This window comes from Balaenoptera physalus (genome assembly GCF_965194825.1).
Source record: "Balaenoptera physalus genome assembly, chromosome: 1".
NCBI classification, from domain to species: domain Eukaryota; kingdom Metazoa; phylum Chordata; class Mammalia; order Artiodactyla; family Balaenopteridae; genus Balaenoptera; species Balaenoptera physalus.
The window spans coordinates 62,236,617-62,253,439 of NC_138882.1; the positions used below are offsets into that span (position 1 = coordinate 62,236,617).

The 16,823-nt window shown below is 38.6% G+C and overlaps 1 long non-coding RNA gene across 5 annotated transcripts in view; it reads right to left on the reverse strand.

Annotated features, from left to right (window-relative positions):
* Window positions 1–16,823, reverse strand: part of LOC309649476 — a 201,724-nt gene that overhangs the window by 68,649 nt on the left and 116,252 nt on the right. For all 5 annotated transcript variants that reach the window (XR_014257128.1, XR_014257129.1, XR_014257130.1 and 2 more), the window contains exon 3: window positions 4,775–12,496. This is a non-coding gene — a long non-coding RNA (uncharacterized lncRNA). The remainder of the gene's footprint in view (window positions 1–4,774; window positions 12,497–16,823) is intronic.

The following is a 16,823-nucleotide window of genomic DNA, read 5'->3' on the forward strand; positions in this document are numbered from 1 at the left end:
AAGCAACCTAGGTGTCCACTGACAGATGAATGGATAAAGAAGATGTGGCACATATATACAATGGAATATTATCAGCCATAAAAAGAAAGGAAACTGAGTTATTTGTAGTGAGGTGGTTGGACTTAGAGTCTGTCATACAGAGTGAAGTAAGTCAGAAAGAGCAAAACAAATACCATATGCTAACACATATATATCGAATCTAAAAAAAAATATGGTTCTGAGGGCTTCCCTGATGGCGCAGTGGTTGAGAATCTGCCTGCCAATGCAGGGGACACGGGTTCAAGCACTTGTCTGGGAAGATCCCACATGCCGTGGAGCAATTAGGCCCGTGAGCCACAACTACTGGGCCTGCGTGTCTGGAGCCTGTGCCCCGCAACAAGAGAGGCCGCGATAGTGAGAGGCCCATGCACCGCGATGAAGAGTGGCTCCCGCTTGCCGCAACTAGAGAAAGCCCTTGCACAGAAACGAAGACCCAACACAGCCAAAAATAAATAAATAAATAAATAAATAATAAAAAATATAAAGGAATTCCTTTAAAAAAAAAATGGTTCTGAGAAACCTAGGGGCAGGACAGGAATAAAGATGCAGACGTAGAGAATGGACTTGAGGACATGGGAAGGGTGAAGGGTAAGCTGCGACGAAGTGAGAGAGTTGCATTGACATATATACACAACCAAATGTAAAATAGATAGCTAGTGGGAAGCAGCTACATGACACAAGTAGATCAGCTCAGTGCTTTGTGACCACTTAGAGGGGTGAGATAGGGAGGGTGGGAGTGAGACGCAAGAGGGAGGGGATATGGGGATATATATGTATACATATAGCTGATTCACTTTGTTGTACAGCAGAAACTAACACAACATTGTAAAGCAATTATACTCCAATAAAGATGTTAAAAAAAAAAAAAAACTACAGAATTGTCTCCCATGTTCACCCTCTCATAGGCTATCACTTTCAGGAATAAACCAAGAAAGAGGAAGACATGGGATCCAGCCAATTGTATATCTAATGCAGGAAGACATAAAAGGAAGCCCCAGGTGTTAGGTCTAAGTAGTTCAGGCAGTTAGACAAAAATTCTCTGAGGATGGTCTCTGTGGGGGAAAAAAGAATAGCATTGATTTATCACTTTTTTTTTTTAATATGGGGAGAATTAAGTAGTATAGCTATTAAGATGTAGTATTTGGAAAAACTCTAGAATATGATCAATATAAAACACTTGCATACAAAGCAAATTAAAAAAACCTCAAGACTAATAATTAAAGAGAACTATATAGGAAATGTATAGTCCAAACAGTAACAGAAGTAAATCATCACATTATTTTCATCTAGAGGTCTGGAGACAGAGAAAATCACTAGGAAGCTCTTTCAGTTACCCAGGTGAGACACAATGGTGGTCTGATCCAAGGCTGTGTCAGTGAGATGGAGATGGAGTGGGCAAATTTTAGATATATTTAGGAATTATAATAGAGAAATTGGGAGGTTGATAACAGAGAGGGAAGAGTCAAGATAGATTCCATGGGTCTGGTTCAGAAATCTAGGCATAAAAGAGTACCATTCACTGAGAAAAGAAATACTGAAGGAGAAGAAGGTTTGAAAAGTACAATGGTGAGCTCCTTTCAACCTGCGATGCTAAAGGGATATCTCAGTGAAAATGATCAGTTGGTAGCTGGATATATGGTCTGGAGCTCTGGAGAAAAAATGGTTTAACATGTGGTACCTTAAGCTGTGAGAGAGGGTGGGTTAATAGCTCATGATTGATCGTTCTCTGGGCTTGAAAATCAAATTAATTAACAAATTCTAGGGAAAATAATTTAGGATAGTAAGCAATAAAATTTATGTGAAATCTTTCTAAAGCTGTATTTCAGTTGTTTTCATCCTTATGGATGCTGAATTTAAAAGAATGCATTCCAACATGAAAAGATGTTCAACATCACTCATCATCAGAGAAACGCAAATCAAAACCACAATGAAATATCACCTCACACCCGTCAGAATGGCTATCATCGAAAAGACCACAAATAATAAATGCTGGTGAGAATATGGAGAAAGGGGAACCCTCATACACTGTTGCTGGGAATGTAAATTGGTACAGCCGCTATGGAGAACAGTATGAAGGTTCCTCAGAAAACTAGAAATAGAACTATCATATGATTCAGCAATCCCACTCCTGGGCATATATCCAAAGAAAATGAAAACACTAATTCAAAGTGATACATGCACCCCAATGTTCATAGCAGCATTATTCACAATTGCCAAGATATGGAAGCAACCTAAGTGTCCATCAACAGACAACTGGATAAAGAAGATGTGGTATATATACACAATGGAATACTACTCAGTCATAAAGAAAGAATGAAATTTTGCCATTTGTAATGACAGGGATGGACCTGGAGGATATTATGCTAAGTGAAATAAGTCGGAGAGAGAAAGACAAATACTGTATGTTATCACTTATATGTTGAATCTAAAACATAAAACAAACTAGTGAATATATCAAGAAAAAAGCAGACTCAGAGACATAGAAAAAAACAAACTAGTGGTTACCAGTGGGAGAGGGAAGGAGTGATGGACAAGATAGGAGTAGGGGATTAAGAGATGTAAACTACTATGTATAAAATAGATAAGACCAAGGATATATTGTACAGCACAGGGAATATAGCCAATATTTTATAATAATTATAAATGGAGTATAAGCCATAAAAATTTTGTAGCACTATGTTACACACCTAAAACTAATATAATATTTTAAATCAACTGTATCTCAATTAAAAAAGAATTTAAGTTAAAAAAGAAAGAAAGAAAGAGAGACAGAGGGAGGGAGAGAGGAAGGAAGGAAGGAAGAAAGAAAGGAAGGAAGGAAGGAAGGAAGGAAGGAAGGAAGGAAGGAAGGAAGGAAGGAAGGAAGGAAGGAAGGAAGAAAGAAAGGAAGGAAGGAAGGAAGGAAGAAAATGTGTGGGTTAAAAAAAAATGCATTCCATTTCATCCAACTAAAATAATTTCAGTATAACAAGTATTTTACTTGTGTCACCTCAAACTCCATGAAGCTGATACACAGACCTTGATGACTACTTCTTATTTCTCTCCTCAATCCATTTCTCTCACAGACCACCACTAATCTCCTTTAAATCCCTACACAAGCATATCTTGTCTTTTTGCTCCCCAACTCCCCACCTTTTCCTCTCAACCCTCCATCACAAAATCTCAAAAACCATTCAAACAAATCAGGACTACGATTTGCAGAGTGGGGAAAAGAAACAGCACTAAATAGGCCAAGCTAGAGTCCTTTTTAGTGTCAGGGAAGGAGAAAGGATGGAAATATGCATATACTGATAAGCTTTATCCCATCTATATGTATTGTTCCTAAATAATGACCCAGCAGTGTTAAGTATTCAATGTAGTTAACAGCAGAGTGCTTTCCAGAGGAAGGCCAGCTTCCCATCCACCAATGGGCCTCACAGGTGATACAGTTCTGGATCTGGCTCTTACCTTGTCAGCGTCTATCCATCATCAGTCCTGGGAAGACTAATCAAACTAATCAAACTCACAGGAGATTGAAGTTTATCAGTCCAATTAGACTGTCCCTTCCTTCACTTATTCCGGGAGAGATACTCCTTCCAGGTTCTATAATAATGATATTTTTCCCATCCAGGGTACTACCTTCTCATTAGCAGAACAGTTCATGATGAAAATGCTACTTAGTGAGCAGAAAATAAAAACAAATGGAAATATGCATGATCTTAAGCAAAATCTCCTACTCATGCTAGAGGTGGGGCTGTGGGATGAAGGATCATTGCCCCACGATACGCTGCAGTGATTGAGTATTTGTGTCTCCTAATTCCCTGTCTCTGGACTGCCCAGTTGTAGTTTCCCTTTCTATTCCTCCAGACTGAACTGTCTTCTGTGCATTCAACTCTTTCTCCATATGAAGTACAATACAATGGGATTCCCATTACTAAATTAAAATCATATTCTAGAACTGCCTGCTTGAAATTACACCCAGGTGACCTTAACTGGAGCTTTTCGTGTTCCCAAACACTTCAGGCACTTATTTACAGTCTCCAGGCCTACTCCCACAGATGGCAAACCTTATTTCTCCTTTTTCCAGCTTAGGAGGAAGCATCTCACTGCTGTTCTGATTGTATGGCTGTCATTCAATAGAAGAATAAAAATCTATCAATACATCTCAGTCATGTTACATCCTTCCCTCTCTTCTTCTTCTGTCCTCCCTCTTCTGTCTCTCCTCTCTCTCTCTCAAATGTACCCCCTCTAGTTATACAAAAGCCACAGAATGTAAAAATAAAATATTTTTCATTTTTAGAAATCAGAGTCACCAGCCAAAGTAGAATAGTTACAATGTTTGGAGAGGGGTGAAGTCTGACTCAGGTATTAGTAGAAGCTCTGCATTAGACAGTTTTCATAGATTTTTTCTTTTTCTTTTTTTCATAAATTTTTTACGTTGGTCAAATTTTTTGCAAATTGTACTTTGATAGAGCACAAAGAGAACTTATATTCTACAATTCACATAGTTGCTTTCATTGATTGATCTGTTTCATGTTCCACCATAATTCTACCTGTCATTTTATCTTTTATCTCCTCTTGGTTGTTAGCCTATCACTTGGGGACAGTGGGACAGTGGTGTGACCATATTATAACACAGTGCCTGGCATGTAGTCAACCTGATGATTCAACACGGCAGAGCAGGCAGTGGCTCCCTGTGTCCCGTCCCCCCCCCCGCCCCCCCCCCCCCCCCCCCCCCCCCGTCTAGACATTTCACCTGCCGGTCCTCTCCGGATCTCACAGCTCTTCTCTTCCTTTTTAGAGGCAAAAACACAGAAGTGTTTAGAGGCGGAAACACAGAGACAATCATTCAGTTTGATGACATGCAAGCAGAGTGAAAAATAATTCACCTGGACAGATAAGGGATGAGGTGGAGATGAGGAAGGAGACTCTTTTAAGACTGGAGAAAGAAGAGGAGTGGGGGATGTAATGGATTGTTGATTCCATTTTCTGGCTTTTCCATGCCTCCTAGTTAAGATATCAGTAGCAAATTTCATTTAGGCATCTGACAGCATTTTCACTTTGAGTCTTGGGCTCTTGACGGAAGTCTGGAAAAGCTATCGAGAAGTTAGCTCTTCCTTCCTCACCTCCACACGCACACAGAGAAACCCATACACAGACACGACTGGCACACCCACGGAGAAGCCACATGTGCACCTAAGAACACATGGACAGGCAGACAATAAAAACGCCTAGTGGTAGCAAGAACCACTCCAGCCACAGATGCCTTCTGCTGCAGACAGCACATGTGCTTGCATTCTCACACCCACACAGGCACAAAGACCCACACGCAGATGCCACAGCCACACCCACAGTCCTTACTTACTCAGCTGTGACTTTCCTCCCACATGCCTTATTTGAACACAAGGCTGTCTCTAATTAGAATCTCTCAAGTCCATCTTTGCCTGACTAATCAAACTTCTCAGTGCAGCCTCATGAAAACTCAACTTCTAAACTGCTCAAAATAACTGAGAATGGAAGAGAAATAAAGGACAGCTCACTAGACACCTGGGGGAACTGAAATTTGGAAAGTTAGGTGGAAAGGCTGTCAGGGTTAGTAGTGTCCCACCTCCCCACCAGATATTTTAGTAGATGGACACGTAGGTGATCTGGAAATGCCAACAATGCAGTAATTACGAAAGAGATGACCACTGATACTAAAAGGAGAAGAAAATATGACCTATGATGGAAAGAAAATGAACTTGAGAACCAAACAGACTTAGATCCAAATATAGCATTGCTATTTACTGTTAACTTGGGCAAGCTATTTAGTCTTTAACAGTTTACTCAACAATAAAATCTACATTCAAGTATCTTTATGAGGGTTAAGTGTAATGATATATGTAAAGTGGTTATTACAGTGTTTAGTTTCATAAACATGTGTTTTATTTTTGTTATTGAAATTGTTCCCAAAATATCCTGTGAACTCTCCCAGCAAAAGACAATGGCTTGAGTTTTCAGCTCTCTAAGACAAATTAGAAAAGTTACATGCTCCCTCTTTCCTTGGGAATAGAGTGCCATTGGTAAACAGTATTTGGTAAAGGAATAAGTGAATGAGCAAATAAATGAATGATTGAATGAATGGTGTAACTATATTATACATTGCTGTTCTTGGAATCATCAGTATCTAATATTAAATCTAGCATGTAGTTCTAGTACTAGAGGTTTCTCAGTTTGATAGGAGAGACAGCTAGTAAAACATAATTCTAATAAAATGAGAGAGATACTGCAAGGTTTTATTACAGCAGAGGGAAAAAAAATGTAGTTCTGCTGGGGGACAAGAGAATGTTCCAATAAAGTCCTTCAAAACAGTGGTATGTAATCTAGGACAGGAAAAACTCATAAAGACATTCCAGGGAGAAGAAGGATATGGGCAGAAGTACAGAAGCATAGATGATGCTTACTTAGGGCAAAATGAATAGGCCAAAGTGGCTAGAATGTTGGGGACATGGGGTGTCATGCCAAGTGATAAATCTGGAAAGATAGTTTTGGGAACCACCTTATGGAGGACCTTGCATAATGAGTATCTTTGCATAAGAAGACATTATCTTTAACTCAGAGGGTGACAGGCAAGAAAATGACATGGTCAGATTTGTATTTTAAAGAGATCACTCTAACATAAGCATGAGGATTGATTCAATCAGGACAAAATGGAAGCCTGGAAGATGTCAGTTTAAGGCCTCATCCTCTTTCATATGCATTATTACAATGGTATCCATAAGGCAGGGAAACAGAGTATACAAAGAAGAGCATTTTCTCAGCAAAAATTTATGACGTTGAATTGGCAAGAATTAGAAAATGGATTAACTTTGTGGAGTGAGTGAAAAGGAAGAATTACAGATGACTGAGAATATAAAGTATTGTGACTGACTAAATGTTGTTTTATTAATCGAAATGAAGAACCACTGCAGTTATCTATTGCTGAATAATGATTTATTCCCAAAACTTAGTGGCTTAAAATAACACAATCATTTGTGATCATCTCTTATGGTTTTGGAGGCTGATTGCCTTAGCCTTACGGTTCTTGTTCAAGATCTCTCACATGTTGCGGTCAGATGGCGGCTGTGGCTGGAATCATCTCAAAGCCTTCCTCTTTCATATGCCTAGAGGTTCATATTGGCTGTCAACTGGGACCTCACTTGGAGCTGTTGACCAGAGTACCTACACTTGGCCTCTCCATGTGGCCTAGGCTTTCTCACAGCATGGTGGCTGGGTTCCAATAGCAAGTGTTCCAAGAAAACCAGGTGGAAGTGAATGGAATTTTTATGACCTGGCCTTAGAAGTTACATGAAGTCACTTCTGCTACTAGTCATTTCACTGGTCAAGGTTGTCACAAAGGTCCACCCAGGTTCAGGGAGGGAACAGAGACCCTCAACTCTGGATGAACAGAGTTACAATGTCACAGTGAGATACATTGTGCAGTCATCTTAGGAAAATACAACCTGCCACAAGAACATAGAATAAAGAGCAAATCTGAGTCCCGTTTTAAATGTGTTGACTTTCAAATGTCTGCAGAACACCCAGATGAAGAAGATAAATGGGAAATTATAAATTTGATTTTGGAGTTCAGGAGACCTGAGAGTTGTCAGAATATAGGTGATAATGGAAGTCATGGGGTGGATGTTGTTATCCAGGGATTAGGGAAGAAAAGAGAAAAGAAGGGAAAAGAGGAGGAGGGATGGGAGGGGAGAGGAGAAGAGGGGAGGGTTATTAGTTTCCTAGGACTGCCAGAACAAAGTACCCACAAACCAGGGCTAAACAGAAATGTATTGTCTCATGGTTCTGGAGGCTAGAAGTCTGAAATCAAGATGTTGGCAGGGCCATGATCCCCCTGAAGTCTCTCAAGGAGTAGCCGTCCTCGCCTCCCCCAGTTTCTGGTAACCCCCTGGTGTTCCTTGGTTTGTGGCAGCATAACTCCAGTCCCTCCTCCCTCTTCACGTGGCTGCCTCCTCTGTACACATGCTCTATCAAATTTATTTTTTCCTATAAGGACACAAGTCATATTGGACTTAGAACCCATCCTACTCCAGTATAACCTCATGTCAATTTAGCTAATTACATTTGCAATGACCCTATTTCTAAATAAGCTCACATTCTAAGGTACTAAGGATTAGGGCTTTAACATACTTTTTTGGAGGAGATGCAATTCAACCCATAATAGGGAAGAAGGTGAAGGAAGGGGAAAGGATGACAGAATCAGAAGCCCAGGGAAGCTACAATGTAAGGATGAAACAGAGGAAGAGGAAGAGGAACCAGTGGGGAAAAACATCAGAAGGAACAACCTGGGAGGAATACATGGCACAAGGATTTGGGGATTGAAGAAAGAAAGATGTGGACCAAAAGTACTCAGTTAACAAAAGGACTGAACAGTTTCTATTTGAGTCATGAACGGGGAGGTTCTTAGAAACTTTGGTAGGACCAGACTTCGCAGAGGAGCAGAAGCGAATTTGTGAGATGCTGATGAGTGAAAGGAAAATGAAGAGGCAGCAGTCAACCTACATCGTGGAGCTACAGAAATGTCAGAGGAACTCCTCTAAGGAGTTTGCTCAAAAGTTAACGCTACTAATCTCTTCTTCCTGTTAGCTAAGTTCCATATACAAAACTCAAAAAAAAAAACTTGAAAGCGAGAAGGGGGAGACAAAAACATAATTGCGGGGAGCAAGCTGGGAGTGCCATTTTAGGAACTTTCTTGTGGTTTTCCCATAACTGGAAAAGCGGCTTTCTGACATGATCTGATCCAGGATGGCTGCTTAGTGCAAAGTACCCAAAAGCCGTTCACAGAAGTGAGAGCTGCAGATGCCAGGACAGGACGTTGCAAAGAGAAAATGAGTGATTAATTTAAGGGATAATATCAAAGGTTTGGAGAATGGAGGGAGGATACAAATGCCAGGAGAAAAAGGATGTGGTCAGGGCTAGGCTTAATTATTTATTTCCTTGATGCCTAAGGAGCGCCCAAGCAGAGAGGCCATTCTGGGCAGCTTCCTTTAACACTGTAGTTTCCACAAGTGAGCCACGGAAGAAGCAGATCTTTTCTTCTCCAACACTCTTCATATACCTGTCCCACACCCCCAAGACCCAGACCTGCTGACTTTCTCACTCTTCTCTGAATCTCCTGCCCTTCTCCCACATTTTATTCTCACATTCTCTACTCTCTTCCTTTAAATACGTCTGACTTTTGCTTTTCTCTTATCCCTTTCTCATAGTCAGCCTAATCATGGAACAGACGACGGAAGGGATGCTCTGTCCCTCTCCCTTTCTAAAACTTTTGTTTCATCCATAAAATCAGTAGTCCTCATCCTTGTCCATATTTCCTAAGTCACAATGACAGACAGACAAAGGAAAAGATAACACTTGTGTGGTTCCCCCAGAATATGGAATAAGATATACACAGCCCCGGAACTGCAGGCCATGAACTAAATAGAAATGGCAGAATTCAAGCTAGAGTTTTACAAGCTGAATGTGGTTAGTGCAATGGCTCCTAATGTGTCCCCAAAGGGCAACTGATCCTTTATTCTTAAGGATCTTTATTCTTAAGGCGGGTGAGAATTTTGGCTTAGGATTCGCATCAGAAGGAGTTTTGTTCTAATTGGCTGAGTGCACAAGAGTGCTAGAGATCCACCTCAACTTGTTAGCTTACTGGGAGGAATAGGGTAAGGGAGGGTGGCAAGTCCATTTATTCCAAAGTAAATGGGATAATAAATGAAAAAAAAAATCTTTAAATACACAGCAAAAGGAGTGAATGGGAAATGTGTTAAGGAATGTAGCTTAGCACAAGTTAACAAGTAATATAACTATGCTCATATGAAGTATAATGAGCAAACTTGGGAGGCAACAAAGCATAGCAGACAAGAGAGCAGACTCGAGAGCCAGGGTCCCTTGGTTCATATCTTAGCTCTACTGAGACAAATTATTCCGTATCTCTGTGCCTCGGTATCCCCAGCTATAAAATGGGAATGACAATAATAACGGTACCAAATCCAGAGAGAAGACTAATGAGAAGACTAAATGAGTTAATATAAATTAAGATTTTAGAACAATTAGGTGCATAGTCACACTATATAAATTTTACTTTTATTATGAAAATTAACAGTTAGCTAAGTACCTAAAACTATACCATATTTTTTTAAAATTTTAGCCTCTAATAATATATTTCATATAGCATGATGTATTTTATATAGTACATAGTACAATAGAATATTTTTAGTTTAAATGTCAGTTTTATTTTAAAAAAACATTTGTCTCATAAACACTTTAAAATTTTAAGATCTAAAATAAGTTTTTTTAAATGCAGCATTTTGTAAATGCTGTTTGTTCTTTACTCAAATATCCAAAAATATAAAGAGAATATACTCAGTTTTTATAAAAGGAAATAAAATGAGGTTAACATTGAAAATGAAAAGCAGATTTCTTTTAAAACTTGGTTTTAGATAAATACACATACTATTGTTTTCCACAATAAAATGTAGCCCGTGTTTTGGAGGGATGGGTATCCTGAGTATCAGCTTTAATTAATGAAATTTAAAATCCACATCCTTAACCTCTACCATGTTTAAGGTGTGACCTTGAATAAACTGGCAATCCATCCCTGCTTTTACTTGGTAAACATCCTGGTGACACTGAACCAGCTAACTTTGGGTACCAGTAACGTATATCTCACTACCATCAACTTTAAATGCTCTACTTGCCTACACACACATATACATACACACAGATACATATACATTTGCACCATTTAGAAATATTACTTTTAATAGCAGGTAACCTAACAGTTGCTTCAGTAAATATGGGATTGTTATTTTCATATAACAAAAATGCGTGCAGGTAAATGGTTTCTGGCATTGGTTCCGTGGCTCAAAAATGACAAGGCTTTCTCTTCAGGTTGTAAGATGTTTGCTCATAAGCCATCACTTCAATATTCACGGCAGGAAGAAAGGGTGGCGGGGGGAGGCAGTCATATACAGCATCACTGATGTCTGTCCTTGTATCAGAAAAGCAGAAACCTCCCTGGAGTCTCCCTTCCCCCCTTTACACACACACAGCCAACTTTCCCTTAGTTTCATCATCCAGAATTGGGTCCCGTGACCACCTGTAGTTGCAAAGGAGGCTGGGAAAGTGGGGAACAGGTTGCTAATGATTGTCTTAGATGAAACATGATTCATCATCTGGGCCTAGGCATTACCACCCTGAACAAAATTAGGGCCCTGTTATCAAAGAAGAAGGGACTATAGCTATGGGATAGGTAACAAGTAACGTCTGTCACAATAATTTACCACTTATTGGGAGCCTATATGTAGAAGGCACAGACCTAGTCACTTTACACACATGATATCATTTAGTCTTCACAACACTGTGAAACAGTTATTTGTAAATGCTCTTTGCTCTCTATTCTTTATAAATAAGGAAAGTGAGCGTCACTAAGGCTGTAAGTACCTTGCCCAAGGTCACACAACTAGTAAGGCAGCCTGAGATTTGAGCTCAGGTCTGATTCTAAGCTCACATACTTTCTACAATATCATACTGCCCATCATCTTACCATCTGTCCCTTGGCCATCCTTAATTCTGGCCACAGCGTATCCCTGGCCACAACATATCCACAACATATCCCTCCGACTTCATACAGTCTTGATCACAAGCCCTCTCTGCAAAAAATGTAAGCCATTCTGAATCTTGATTTAGAAAATGGCACATGGTCTTCATATATGTCAAAATGTTGGCAATACAACAGTGCACAGAACAAACAGGCTCCTGATCTTTGGGTTTCCATTCTGGTGGGGAAGAACGGCATTAAGCATGTAAACAAATAAAGATAATTTCAGATAATGAGAGCCTTATGAAGAAGATGAAACAAGATAACGTGATAATGAAAAATCTGCAGGCTACTTTTGATAAGATGCCTAGAAAAGACTAAGCCCTGATTGCTAGAAGGAATTAGCCTGGTCAAATTCAGGGAAAAGTGAACTCCAGGCAGCGAGCCTAAGAAATGCAAAGGCCCAGAAGCAGAGATGTTTTGTAGGTACAGAAAGTTGGTCAGTGACGTTGGAAAATAATGATTGAGAAAGACATGATAAGAAATGAGATCTGAGGGGAATCTGTATTTTATTCAAAATGCAATGGGAATTTTGATAAGTTTTAAATAAGCAGGGGTAACATGATCCTTTTTTTTTTTTTTAAATCACTGTGGTAGCTGCGAAAAGAGGCTTGACAAGGCATATGAGAGGAAGTAAAGATTTCAGTGAGGCGGCTTGGCCAGAGCAGTGCTGGTAAAGATGGGGTAAAGACAGATAGGTCAATATAGATAAACATGATGACACAACTTACCTTTGGGGAAATTTGTTTTGTCATTCATTCCATTTTATCTTGGCTATGCAAACCACTGCGTTTTATCACATTCATATGCATGTGCTCCAATGAATTGCGCCCACTATTTTCTTCTGAAATGCTTTTAGAAAAAAATAAATGCTTTAACACACTGACAAAATTCAGCCAGATACTTAGCATTTTCCCCTACTTGAATGGACTGTATCTGCAGGGCAGTTCTGAGGCAGTCAGTTCATTCAGCATCTGAATTCAGAGCTCTCCCATCTTCCTAGGAAAAACATCAATAATGGTCCATATCTTTGTATAGATACAGCCTTTCAGAGGTTTAGTTTTGCATAATTTGCCATAATGAATTATAAACTTCTCCCTTTTTCTCTGGGTTCATGAAATTAGTCAGGATAATAGAAGTAAGATTCTCCCAGAAATTGTGTGCTGGGGTTAATCAGTGTGTTCCTAATTGGAATTATGAGTAGAGTAACTGAGGAGACACTTGTGTCACTTTTGAAAGCTTCCATTGTAAATTCACTATGGCTGAATGCAAACTCCTTCTGGAAAAACCATCTTCATTTCATTGCAATGGGAGCTGATAATAGTGCTGGTGTTACCTAGAGTGCAATTTAGATGACCATTACCCAGCCTACACTATTTTGCTCTTTTGTTACTTAAGCCCTTCAACAACGTCTGGCCAGTCATCCTCAGAATGTGCTTTGTGTACCAAGTTTAAACTTCTTAAATTATGATGGAAAGGAGATATGTAGCAACGGAATGAATTCCGTGCAAATAATTTGAATTTTCATTTTCATTAATGAAGATAATGATGACTTTATTCACAAGGCACAAGAGGAAACCAGGGTCTGGCTGCTATCTGGGTAATTGAAGAGTGAAACTGGATGACAGAACAAGGAATGAAACTGGATGACTGAGGCCCAAAGCATTCCAAGCCGGAAATCTTGGGCTCATGGATCTTTTATAGGCTTAAAGACCCTGCTTTAAGGACTTTTAAGGGGAAGGCCTACATTTGGGAATCTTCAGAGGGTTGAAAACAGATCTCCAGGTGATCAATGCAGAGTGAACGTTTTCGGTTACAATATCCAATTAAAACATTCTTGTACAACTGAAGGAAAGGAAAGAAATCAGAAGATGTTTAATGCCTTTTAAATCCAGATAAGTTTAACTATAATAAAAACACATGCCAACTCCTCGACTTCCTGGCCTAATAAGTCCCAGGTATGGTTGTGAAGCCGAATCCAAACTGTAGGAACAATGAACGGAAAAATCTTGGTGCAACTGCAAAGTCTCCGTGGTCCCATATTCTGAGTTAGTCTCAGCAGCCAAAACAGTGATGTATAAAATGTTGTGGAAAATGGGTCTTTACTTCCAGACTCTAAGTTCCAAATAAATTTTAAGCATCTCCTGGTCGTTAGGGATTGCTAACCAGTATTTAGATTTTCTATATCACCTTTTGTTAATTAAACAAACATTTTAAAAAAAGAGAGAGCTTCTATTACTTTATGTGTATTTTCAATAGCAACACGCCATATTAGCTTCTGTTTATCACAGACTTCCCTAATCTAGGGGATCTCATTGTATGGCTTTTAGATCTTCTTATTGGTTTGAGAAATATATCTGGTGAACTCAGAATCTCAAATAACTGTTAAGATTTCCTTCTCCACCCCATCTGTCTGCTGCTACTCACTCTTAGTCATGCAATTACTCCTTCCTCCACACCCACCCACAGCAATGCTGCTTATGTACTTTGCTGATCCGAAGGCAATAATATTTGTAATCCAACCATGCAACTTTCTCTTTTCGGAAAGTCAAACAAATCACTGCATATTTCTGTGCTTCTCTCTCCTTTTATCAATGATTTGGGTGTAATCATCCTGGTCACCTACTTTGTTTTCGTGGGTTTGGAGAGGAATGACATTCGTGGAACCTTGTGAACAAAGAAGAAAGCTGCTTAGAAGTGCCTTGAATGACTATTTTCACATGTCTTAACTGCCATAACAAGGAGGAAAATCTTCACAATTTGGAAGGGTTTCTGAAAATTAGCCCCACTGCACCAAACCTTTGATCTTTTGGTCGAACTGTCAATCTCTTGAGAACTCAGCTCTCTTGTGAAATTTCCAGGCTGTTCCCAAAACAACTGGTTGCATAAGTTCTGACAGCCAGACCCTCAAAGCTCCTCTGTGTTTTGGAAATTCCCTAAATAGACTTAGGTAACAATGTCGCTCAGCAGGAGATGGAGGGTCGGCGCCGCCCTAGCCTTTCCAATCACACACAGCTCTCTTATTTTTCCTCTTGACATCTCTTTTTTTCCTCCTATTCCCCATATCTCTTTATTGCCCACTCCTCTCCTCTCCTCCGTTTCCTTCTCCCTTCCCTTTCCCCACACACACACACTTCCAAGCCTGGGATCAGGCTCTGACTTCACCAGCTTTGCTTAGGCAAGTTTGCTGCTTGACCTAAGGACGAAAGATGTTTCCAGGTTTAACTAAAACCCAGGTGAGACATCACACAACACATGGAGTGAGGTTCCGGCTGCCAAGTGCTCCAAGGGCAGTTTTTCTTAACATTGTTTCAAAACTTTTGCTCCAGGGTGCACCAAGAGGAAGTTAAAAATTGGGTTAAAAATATGTAAGATCTCGTGCCAAGTAATTGAAAACAAATAGTTGGTTTACAGTAAGACCTTGCTAATTTGCACTTTTCTGAAGTGTAAAGTAAAAAGTCTGATTCCTTTGTTCTAATAGCTGGGTATTTTTGCTAAATTGAGATAAACGTAAACTGAAAATAAATAGAATAAACTAAGATATGTACAAGATTATAAATTTAAATTTATAATTTAGTTTAGTGTAGACTCCCTCTCGATTAATGTTAAAAGCCTCACATAAAATTATGCATGCTATTCTATGTTTTTTTTAATATCAGTAAATAAGCTTACGCTTGCCAGTTTTATACACAATTATGAGGTATATTTTTTTGCACTGTTTTCTAGTTGTTTTATAAAGTCTTATTTAGATATTGGTCCTACTTGCATATTGTTTATATTCTCACTGGCCTTTGCCATTGCTATAGTTTCATATGTGCCTTTACAAATATGGTATCTTTAACCTTTTTTGTAAAAGATGTTTTTTGATTTCCTTATGCAGTATACCATTTTTCAGAGAAAAAAAATGATAACTATGAATAAATAACATCTTATTTATTTATATTTATTCATACATTTATCTATTTATTAAATATAAAATTAATAAGTATAAATAAATAAAATAAATTTATAAATTAAAAATACATTGAAATATATAAAATGAAACAAATAGGATTATTGAAAATTTTTATCTATTTAAAGTTTTTGAGGTAAAATCATTAACTGATTCTAGAAACAATTTTAAGTGGGTGACATTTGTCAGTATGTGTTAAGCTGGTGCATATTGTTTGTGAGTTTCCTCCATATTTTCCTCTCTCATTTGTAAGTGATAATCTGTGACATTTTATAATTAGTAGGGTCTCCCGTGTGAGCATATATTAGGAGAAGTCATTGGATCTGAGATTATTCGCTTCAGTTATCACACTAAATTTAAATAGATTAATTTAACAGGCACTTACTTTTTAAAAAGCAGGAAATATTTGGCAACAGAAATCAAATGAAGTTCTTGTTCTAATCAAAATATAATTGGATCAGAATTCCTAAAGATTAAAACTTATCTAAAAAAAAGGCTCTCCCACTGTGTTCCTTCCCACTACAAAGGTCTCAACGAGGTGTCTGCAATTGTCCCCACTTGCACCTCTTACTGCACTCTTATCTCTTACTCCTGAGGGGGGAAAACATTCGTGGACTATTTTAAGAACTATATAGAATAGCTTTTTCAAACAGGTATACTTACTCTTTGGAGTACATGTAGCTTTTCAGAAGACATGCAAACACAGTTTTAAGGAAATCAATTTCCAGATACTCAACTTCCATATCGACTCTTTCCCTAAAACTAATTTGCCTAGGTAGATGTCAGTGAAATATCTGTAGCCCTTCCTTTGCCCATAGCTTGTCTCCCACTTGACAATAGAAAGGTACACCTGTCACCCATTCCTGTTGGTGTACTGCATGGTCCTAAGATGTAATCTCTTGGGTGTCAAACGAACAATTGTAAATATTTGTGTTATCTCATTTGATTGAAACATCATAAACCTCCACCACCTATCACACTATGAAATGCATTCCCACTACAATTTTATTTTTGATATGCAATAATTTAAAAAATTATAATTTATGTATGTTGTTTTTGATCATTTGCATATGAAAAATAACTGTAATAATACAGGAGAAAATTTTAGCTCTTAGAACTCTAAGTTTACAGAAAATTTATCTTCTTTTTTGCAACTTCTAGGCAGAACTAAAATTGTAACAAAAGGAATTTAAACTTAGACATGAAGTTCTTGACTAGAGATTATTA